At 36.7% G+C, this 10,494-nt stretch overlaps 1 long non-coding RNA gene across 1 annotated transcript; it reads left to right on the forward strand.

The window, feature by feature from the left end:
• The first annotated feature begins 1,765 nt into the window (after positions 1-1,765).
• Positions 1,766-7,020, forward strand: LOC137853069 (uncharacterized). The gene is made up of 2 exons (XR_011094214.1): positions 1,766-2,001; positions 4,908-7,020. It is a non-coding gene; the product is annotated as an uncharacterized lncRNA (long non-coding RNA).
• The last annotated feature ends 3,474 nt before the right edge of the window (positions 7,021-10,494 follow it).

The raw sequence follows: 10,494 nt of genomic DNA on the forward strand, positions 1-10,494 counted from the left end.
CCCTACACTTACTCCTCACCTTGTGCTTCAGACATGACATTTGCACTTGAAGAAGAGGTTTGAGGAGCCTGGTAAAGGCTTATATTCTGGTAAAGCAAGATATATAGTTGGGTGTTAAGAGATACTTTAAACGGGCTTCTGAAGCCGGCTAAGTGTTCATACAAAACACCATGTGAAGAACTGCTGAAAAGCTCTGAGGTATGAAGCAGCTCAGATGAGTGCTTCCTGTTCTCCTTTTAGCCCATAACAACGATGGATTGGTGTTTAGATAATAGGTGCCATATTATGATTAACAGGACTATTGAAAAGAAACTACATTAAGGCTTCCAGAAAAAGGTTAATGAAAAAAAAATCAGTCCATCTTGAAGTCTTGACACACTTTTTCACAGGAAAGAAATAGAAAATCACAGAATCACAGAATATCCTGAGTTGTAAGGGACCCACAAAGATCATCAAGTCCAAGTCTTGTCTCCACACTGGCCTACCTAAAAATCAGACCATATTTCTGAGAGCTTTGTCCAAACTCTTGCAGGCTCAGTTCTGTAACCACGTCTCTGGGGAGCCTGTCCCAGTGCCTGACCACCCTCTGGGTGCAGACCCTTTCCCTAACACCCAGCCTGACTCTGCCCTGTCCCAGCTCCATGCCGTTCCCTCGGGTCCTGTCGTTGTCCGCAGAGAGCAGAGCTCAGCGCCTGCCCCTCCGCTCCCCTCATGAGGGAGCTGCAGGCTGCCATGAGGCCTCCCCTCAGCCTGCTCTGCTCTGGGCTGAACAAACCAAGGGACCTCAGCTGCTCCTCACTCCTCTTGCCCTCCAGACCCTTCACCATTCTTATTGTCATCCTTTGGACACATTCTAGTAGTTTTACTTCCTTATAGACTGCTCTAACTCTGTGGGTTGAAATAAAATGGAGCCAGCTCTTCTTCCATAGCCTTGCTTCTCACCCTTTTTTTTTCCTTTCACACTGGCACATGCAGCCTGTCTCCTGGAGACCAGCAGGTGTACAGATGAAAGCTCCCTTTGGGAGAAAGCTTGGCTGTGCCCAGGGTCAAACGTCATACATATGTGAAAGAAAGCTTTCTGACCTTGAAATTAGGCAGAAAGTGGAAGTCTGAAGTGATTCTGCGTAAAGTTTGGACGTGAACCTGTGTCCTGAGATGACTAAATGCCTAGCAATAAATCTGGGAGTAGAGACCAGATTCACCACATTCTTCAGACAACCTCTCCGTATACCTCACCACCAGTTCTGTGGTATTTTCACCACACTGGCAGCATTTCAGTATGTAAAAACTGGAGTTCTCCTATGTTCTAGCCAAATGGTGGTGGGTGTGCATTCCTGAGAGATGTGGGTTTGAGCTTTTGCTGCTGGAGAAGTGAGCCACAGCCTGTAAGTGTCAGAGCCCTCACTACAAATGTTCTACATTAAAAGTAACTACTGATACTTTAGAGAAAGAAATTACAGCTTTCTGTCATTTGAAACATAATGGTAAGCACTCTAGCGGTCCTGTTTCTAAATAGGACAGAAGTGCCTACTGTAGCCCTGCCTACATCTACAAAGCTCTGGAAAGAGTATGATAACAAACACTCCATCATAGCTTCCCGTACCAGGTGAAAAATTCATGTTGCCTGCACTCTTCATTCCCCTCCCTGAAAAAGAGAAAATCCTTGCTGCCCAGTTTTCCCAGCTCCCTCATCTCCTAGCTGGTCTCTTGAAATGAGTGAGAACCATCCCCAGGCTCCACAGGATGCCATGGAGGTGTTGTCCTTGCTCCACAGGGTGCTATGGAGTTGTTGTCCTCTTTCCCCTGATCTCTGCTTGCTTCACTTCTCAGAAGGGTCTCACTCCAGAAAGGGAACCTAAGGTGAAGGAGTCAGACGTGGCTGTAGGATCAGTGTGGGTACAGCAGCTTGCCTCCTGCTTAGCTCAGCTTGAAGGTGCTTGGGCACAAAATCACCACAGCTGTCAGGATCACAGAGCCTGTTACCACCCATCCTCACTCTGAGTAAGTATCTCACAGCTACAACAGAGAAGAAACTTTTGGAACTTGGGGATTGGGAACAAAAGGAGACAGAAAAGGATTTGCCTTGAGATTACTAACTTGTAGAGAACAGGAATGCAGACTGCAAGCTTGGGACTCAGAAGGGGAAAAGAAAATAAACCAAGCTGACATGTCAAACTTGTAGGCCTAGATAGGTTCCATCACTTCCTATGCCTTCTCAGCTTGTTATTCTTCTTAACTCTTGGATTAACACATACATAGTTCATATTTACTGTGCAGAATGAATCACATTTTATTAAGAGTCCTTTATTTCATGTGTTTTCCCCAGTTAATGATATATCCAGAGAGTCCAGGAGACAGTCAAGCTTCAGAGAGTGAGTAGAGGTGGTTACAGGTAAGACTGGTCTCAGCACTGTTTGAGGTGGAAAGTTGCCCAAGTTTGAACTGTAACTCTGGATTAGTTTCTGAAAAAAAGGAAGGTAATGTGTATGCATGCTTATGAAGCCTTTCTATTTACATTACAAAAGTCTCTGAGAAGTATGGAAATGGCATTAACGAACCCTGCCAACTCTTTGAACATCCTAATTAAGGGATAAGATTTCAGCACTTCCATTTCTTTGGAAAATTTTAGGGATGATACAAGCTGTTCACACAAAATATTTCTGGTGTAAAAGAAGCAAACATACCTCATAGGTTTCTAGGTCAGTGATGGATGGATATATATCTATAACAAAATAAAAAACCTTTTTAAACTAGCAGTGAGTTAATAAGATTGTAACAGTGACAAAATGAGCCTCTGACTTTTCTAGTTTGGGAATTCCTAAATAATACCCAACAGTTCTGCTTCAAGGTACATGCAGTCTCATATATATGCACCTCATCAATAACGTTATCTATAAAAAGTGACATGGTGTAAATTGTATGCCTCTCACCACGTTGACTGCTTAATTGCCCGCATCCATTGTGACATTGCTGCCCTGTCAGCATGCTAAGTAATTGAAAAATTGTTGTGTGATGGAAGATCAATACAACTTTAACAAGAAACAAATATCATACAGTACTGGAAGTAAGCAAATAACCAAAATTAGCAGTTTTGATTATCTCCTGAAGACACACAGACACCCTTTGGTGTTTCACTGGTTAATTTCTTTGTTAACAATGGCAGCCAAAGAGGTTTCAGTTGTTCATATTTCTATAGTACTACTTTTTCTGGCAGGACCAGTTCGGGGAGATAAGTGAAGTTGTTGAATTTTTGACTTGAAAGCTGTCTATTGTCTGTTTTTAATTAAAACAGTTAATAGTCTTTATTGATTCCTTAAATGTGCTGTACTAGATAAACCATTTGTACCTATCCTTAGTTATTTATGTCTAAGCATTTTAGGGCTTCACTAAATTCTTTCACAGAGAATTTTTTTGGGGGGGATGAGATCGGCAAAAGTACATTCAATTACTTAGCTTCTCTGAATATTTTAAATGTACATTCAAATAGACAGAGCAGTACAATTAAAAACAATATTTTAGCATTTTTACTTGCAAGCCCACAGAAGGCACCACAGTCTAGTCAACATTCTTCTTGGAAGTCAAACCTGGATAGGAAAATGCAAATTCCAAAAATGTTTAAGTTAATTTTATGCCATTATGTCCCATGTGTTCCATAGGTTTTCAGCTTTATCTCAGATAAATTGTAAATTCAAAAGAACATCTAGCAAGTTGTTTTTGTTTGTTTCATTTGCCAGATGCTTTCATTATTTTATAACTTAGAAACAGCATAAACTTGTGTAATGCATTCATACAGTGGGCAACAGCTACATTTATTGATGAGTTACAGCTGAGGAGTTGAAGGGATTCTATCCCTCTGGAAGTAGAATCCAGGTGCTGACACCAGGGAAAGTATGATCACAAATAAGTTCATTTCTTAGAATGTCATTTTTATGTTAAACGGAAGTTTCTATTTTACTTAATTTTAAAAATTAAGTAAAAGCATATATATTCAGAGAAAGTGTAAAAGCAATCCCCGCCAGAAATGACTATATAGACTAGCACATTTCATTCTACTGTTTCCAATAATATTTATTATTTTAATTTAATCTATTGTTTGTTTGTTTTGTTTTCCTTTGAGAAGAATAATAGTACTGTATATATTGTGTCAGGGTTTTGTGATCATTTTCACATAGATAAATAAAATAATCTGGTTTGCCAAAGAAAACAGTATATGAGAACACATCCAGTACCTGATTATTAAAAGCAGTCCACAGAAAAGAACTGAGTCAGATATATGACTCAAATATTTTTTTTCCAGATCATTATAATGATTCTTTTAGTCATTAAATTGTATCTATTTTTCCTTAATCTGATATGACAGACTAGCTGCTTCATTTAAACTTCCAATTCTTTATAGTTATTGCTACATACAAAATCAATTTTTTCTCCTATGTCAAAATGAACCATCCATCTTTCCAATAGCAAAAATAAATGAGAGACAATATGGTTACAAGCACCACTGGAAAGATTCATTCTGGCACATCTTTTGTTTTTAAGACATCTATTCCTGAGGACACATTGACAAATGAAATCAGCAATGTCATCATAAATAGACTTGCTAAATAACTGGTCTACCACTACCCATGTCTAGCTCAGATTAAATCAATGGAGTCAGAACAGAGATAAATTTGCCTTGTCTACCTGGGTCCAGCACAGATATCACAGAATCTGATGCTGCAGTTATCTGAACCTAACACATCTTTTGGACCATTTTAAGGTCAACAAGAGAACTCCAAAAAACCTGAATGACTGTAAAGAACTAGTTCTTGAAGGCAACAAGTAAGGTGTTACAGGTATAATTAAAAGCAATTGCAAAAGTATGGCATTTTTTCTTCATCTATCAGGTAATATGCTTTTGCATTTCACAGAGTGAGCAACAGGACAGACTTATGAGGTACAAAGGAAGAAGAAGCCTATACTACTTATACATTTTCACATGGGACCTTCAGTGGAGAAAGAAGGAAGAAGCACAGTGTAAAGGAGAAGCACAGTGTAAAGGATGGGATGAAGAAAGAATATGGACCTGAACTGTGTATGCTTCCATCCCTGAAGATATGGTGGTACAGCTAGCATAAATCATCAGCAGTCGGCTTCTTGGGAGGCTTTTATCTTGTGTTCCTGCTCCTATCATGATGCTTTGATCAATGAATCACAAGGGATAAGTCATACAGCCAGACATAGTTTTGTTTTTCACTTCTCTGTCTCTACACATTTCACTTGCAAATATACTTGTCACCTGATAGCATGGGTGAAATAGTGGTTATCATTAGCTATTGTCTTTACCTCATGGTGTGTGGCCTGTAAGGAGGAGGAGACACAAAATAGAGACAATAAAAAGTCCCACAGAGGGAAAAAAAAATCAGATAAAAATAAAGGATTTGAAGATCAACAAGGGAGCGCACTATCAGAAGGCTGGGATGTCTTGCAATCCTGCCTAGTGCAAAGTTTATCCTAAGATTTTTTATTTTTATTTTTTCCCTGCAAAATCAGAAATCCCTCCCACTTTTCATGATGGAGATTCTGGGCTGCAGCAGGACATTTCCCAGGAGGGAGTAAGGTGTAAACACTTTAGCTACACAGATGTGTCTTTTCACTTTTAGGAGTCAGTGCTGACAGTTAAAGGAATGACAAAAGTTAAAATCCATCTGTAATATTCCCTCAGCCAATGTAGGTAGCCACCCAGTGGTTTGGTTCACATTTATTTTTATATAGTCATGATTTTGTAACGTATTCTAAAGAGCTATCCCATAACCTGCAGAGTGTATGTAAGGGAATCTGTGTATTACTTCTTAGGAGTAAAATAACCAAGAAAAACAAGTTTATTATCAGTAGTCTTACGTCCATTATAGAGGTGTTTGTACCTTGAGAAAGGTATAAGGGTCAGTAATCAGGAAGAGGTTAGAAGCTGCAAGACTGTAGCACTTTTTAGCACTTCTGTAAACTCTTTAACACAACTTACTGTGCCTTGCTGTGCTGCAAACTGATGCTTTAAGTCACCAGAGTAGACGTGTGTAATAACTATGCCTCCAAGGTTTAGCAAAAGGTTTCTGTGTCAGATCTGTAGTGTGCAGTTAATTTTCATGGAAGGAGGAATATGAACACACGAATAGTGACCTATAAAATGAAATGTGGTGAGCTACATCTCATTTTACACTTTTTTTTTTTTTTTTTCCCCTGAGTGAAACATCCATTTAATAAATCAAAGTTCTCCACGGAATTTATAGAACTATCTGAAATGTATTTTGTTTATTGTTCATTAAATCTAATCAAGACCAGCACATTTTCTAACTGTAAAGAGACTATTGATTAAAGTAGAAATCCTGCAATGCATTTAAAAAAAGGTAAAATATCATAATTCTGAATTAGGTTGATAACCTATTGTCATATTTTGAACTGAAACATTGATCAATAATGTATGCCATTTTTCATTCGATTACATCTGTAATTTAGCATACATTTATTGATTTTATTCATTCCCTTGTTTCTAAATCACTAAGAGGATACAATATTTTGATGTTGGTCTTACCTTGTTGCATGTTAAAATGTTCTGTCAAGCAGTCTTGTAGAGTGCTGTAGGAAACTAATAGAAGTATTTATTTCTCCTTTTTAAATGTTATAGAAGTGATGAGTAGTATCACCATATTGTATTTACTAAAAATTGCATCAAGTTATCAACATTTCCCTTCTCTGAGTACAGATTTTATGGATAAAATAGGCCAGACTTTTTTTTTTCTTTTTTTTTTCTCCCCCTACACTTCTCTTACATTTTACCAGGTTTTATATGAGCATTTCTTATCTTAGTTTCAGCTGTTTGAAGTTTGGTCATTCAGCATTCCTTTTTCAGTGCAGAAGGCAAATATGTGTTGTATGAAGAGTTCTTAAGAAGTTAAAGTACAGTAAATTTAAGTTTTCAATAAGTGGATATTTAATACTGAATGATTAAAAGGAAATACATTCCACCTTCTTTGCAGAATAACTAAATATTTGTGAAATATTTCAATATTTTTATCTACTTCCTTTGAAACCATGAATTATAAAACTTTGAAACAATTTTATTTTCTGGACCACAACTGTGTGAAAATCAAACACATAAACACATTTAAAAAGTTGTAGTAGTAATAAATATGAATGAAATACACAAGTTATAAATCAATATGACAAACCAACTCTATTACATTTGGGAATAAGCAGAAAACATCCTCCTGCTGAACTTCAGCACATAACATAGACTTTAAAGCACTGCCATCAGATGCTGGCTATTCATGCTTAATTTTATTCATAGCAATATATATATATATATATTTTTTCAGCATTGAGGAAGCATTCCTAGCAAAAACAACTCAATCATTTATTTTTAAAACTCAACCTTTATCTTCCTTAAAGATTGTTAACACAATCTTTTCTCTGTGCTATCTCTCTCCCTGAGATATTTCTCATTTTTGCTAAGGATTACACTTTTAGCTTGTTGCTTGTCTGGTACATGTAAATGGGAAATGCCATAATAAATAATATCCAGCAAGTCACATCATTCAGACAAAAATGAGAACAGGTTTTCCACAACTGAATTTAAAAGCCACAGACCAGACCTTTCTTGTGTGGGACAAGAAAGGAAGAACTGCAAAGAGCTCCAAATCTTTTTTAGCACGTTGCTCATCAGAGACTGATGCAGTACTTTAGGCATCTGAGAAAGCTTGGAAGAAGCATTATGAGAGGTGTCCCAGTACCTGACAGGGCTTTTCTTTCACTGCTTTTGTCTGAGACCAATTCCAGGAAAGTTCATGATGGTTTGCTGAGAAGTATATCACTGTTTTCTCTCCTACAGAGACTTTCAGCCAAATAGCCTCTATAAAGTACTCTGCTAATTAGGGATTCAGGAACTTTCAGAAAGATTTATTGAGTTTTCCCACACAAAGTATCCTGTGTGTGCATTAAATCCATAAATATCACTGAGGTAATAATGTTTGGCAAAGCTTCAAAAATCCATCAATAATCCCTATCTTTTGAGCCTTGCAACTTCTATGTAACATGTTCTATTTATGATCATATTTTATCTTTACATCTATCTACTCTTTTAACAGATGGTATGAACAACTAGTTTTCAAAACATATAACATTAATATCTTGACTACACAAACAGAAAAAGGAATTAGGTGAAGTACTATAGATAGTAAACAAAAACAAAACAAAAACAAAAAATCCTATTAAGATATTTATTAACTCATTCAAAATTCAAAGATAAAGTTTAGATTAGAACTCTTTCCACCGTGTTCTTCTGTGACATTTTTATTTGCACACAAGCATTATTTTCCCCTCATCTTTCATTATTTACCATGGTCACCAAGTTTAAATTCATGTTGTCTTCCTTAGAAGTGATACTAGAGCAGAGAAGTGTGTTACCAAACATGGAATCATGTTTTATTGGCCAGTCTGGCTTTGAGAAACCTCAGTGAGTCCATCCAAAAGCATCAGATTTTTGTCATAGACCCAGGTCCAGCTGCCTCAGCATGGTCACTATATTCAGGAGATGAACCCCCCCCCCCCCCCCCCCCATATTGGGATAGAACACAATCCTAAAGCTGACAATGTTTTAAGGCAATTGTAACATGCCTGAGAGTAAGGCAATGCAGTCTGATATGGTGGGATCCTGTATACCAAAGATCCTTGTGCTCCTCTAATTTCTACTGTCCTTTAGAACAGAAAAGCTGCAAATCCAACATAATAAACCTATAATAGATGGTATAAATTTCCTCTTTTCTACGAGGACAGAAAATTTAATTTTGAACAAAAAAAATAAAGGAAGAATTGCCCCAAACGGTTATATGTGTGTGTGTGTATATATATATATATACACATACATTTATATATATATATATGTCCTGTTAGTGTTAGGTTTGATTATCGCTTTTCATTTTCACTTTGAAAAGTCTGCTATTGAACAAGTCAGTTATTATAATACCACAATAAATAGTGGTATTATAATAATACCTTTATATATATATAATATGTATATATATATAATAATACCTTTAAGTAATTATTACTAAATATTAGAAGAATAATAATTAACATTACAGCTAATATTTGTAAAAATATAGCAGCTGTTATACATAAAACAGCAGACAACAGTTTTATGGACGACATTGTAGTCTATGAGACTGTTGTCTGTGGGAGCGGAAGGACTCTTCAGGATTCCTGAAGCTTTGGCATATATTTTTTTTAAAAAAAAAAAAAAAAAAAAAAGATGAGCAAGAATAGTTCCAGTTTTGATCCTGTGTATGCAAAAACACAGGAGGAAAAAGAAACTTGTTCAAACTGATGATGGGAAAGGATTCTGAGCACTAGATTTTACACAAGAAAAGTGACTGGAAAGCACATCTGGTGAGTGACTTGGGTTGCAACTAAGTCCAAACAGGAAAAGGACACTGAAAATATCAACAGATATCTAATGTGGTGCTAGGTAGGCTATCAGGGCTCTTCAGTTCTCACTGACACCATAGCTAGATACAATGCCCAACACTTTATACAGTTATTTCCCTTATATTGAAAAACAAGATTTAGATATTTATTTTTTTTTTTGGTCTTGTCATCCTCCTCTGAATTTGGCCAAACAAACAAACAAAAACAACAACAACAACAACAAAACAAACTGGCATTTTTCTCTCCCTTTCGATGCAGTCCTGCAGTATATAAAAACCAAAAATGTAAAAGAGAATTAAATCAGTAGGACTGTAAAGCAATATACTAGGCTTTACTGAAGCTATATTAATAACCTACGGACCTTAATAAATTAGAAAAAAAAATAATAAAAAAGCTTCGAGTGATCAACTCTGATCCCTTTCTACTAAATGTTAAAGGCATTTATGCAATGAAAGGAATTTATCTTTTGTCTAAGCAATCTCTTCAGAGACTGTGTATTAAAGCAGAAAGCTTTCTGGAGAAAAGAGGTTTTCCGCATTGCTCTTTGGGGAAATTTTCCTTCTTATGGTCAGGACGCTGAAGTTCATTTAATGTCACAGGAATGCACTATATACAAAAGATGGTCCCTGAAAATCCAGTTTGTTATATTTGCTGTTTATCAGAAAAATAAACTATTGTGACTATTTATGAAGCTTGTTGGATGAAGCCATATAAATTCTGGATTAGGCTGAGAATTAAAAATGCGCTCTTAAACATGCATTACAGAATGATTGGAGGGACTAGCTCCCAGGATGCCTTCAACTCAAAAGACAATATTAAGGAAAAGGTAAGAGTAAGTACATAAAGCCACCATGCCTCAGGCCTTCTATTAAGTCTGATAGCACATAACCTACATTGTGTCTGTCGCTTTATTACGATCTACTGTCCATGAGCTAAACCTTTTCACTCTCTTCAGTTGTAACTGAAATAGAGTATGCATCGCTACAGTCCAAAGAGAAGGCACCATGCAGTTTCATCATTTGAACATAACTTACCTCT

Source organism: Anas acuta, chromosome 3, assembly GCF_963932015.1.
Source record: "Anas acuta chromosome 3, bAnaAcu1.1, whole genome shotgun sequence".
NCBI classification, from domain to species: domain Eukaryota; kingdom Metazoa; phylum Chordata; class Aves; order Anseriformes; family Anatidae; genus Anas; species Anas acuta.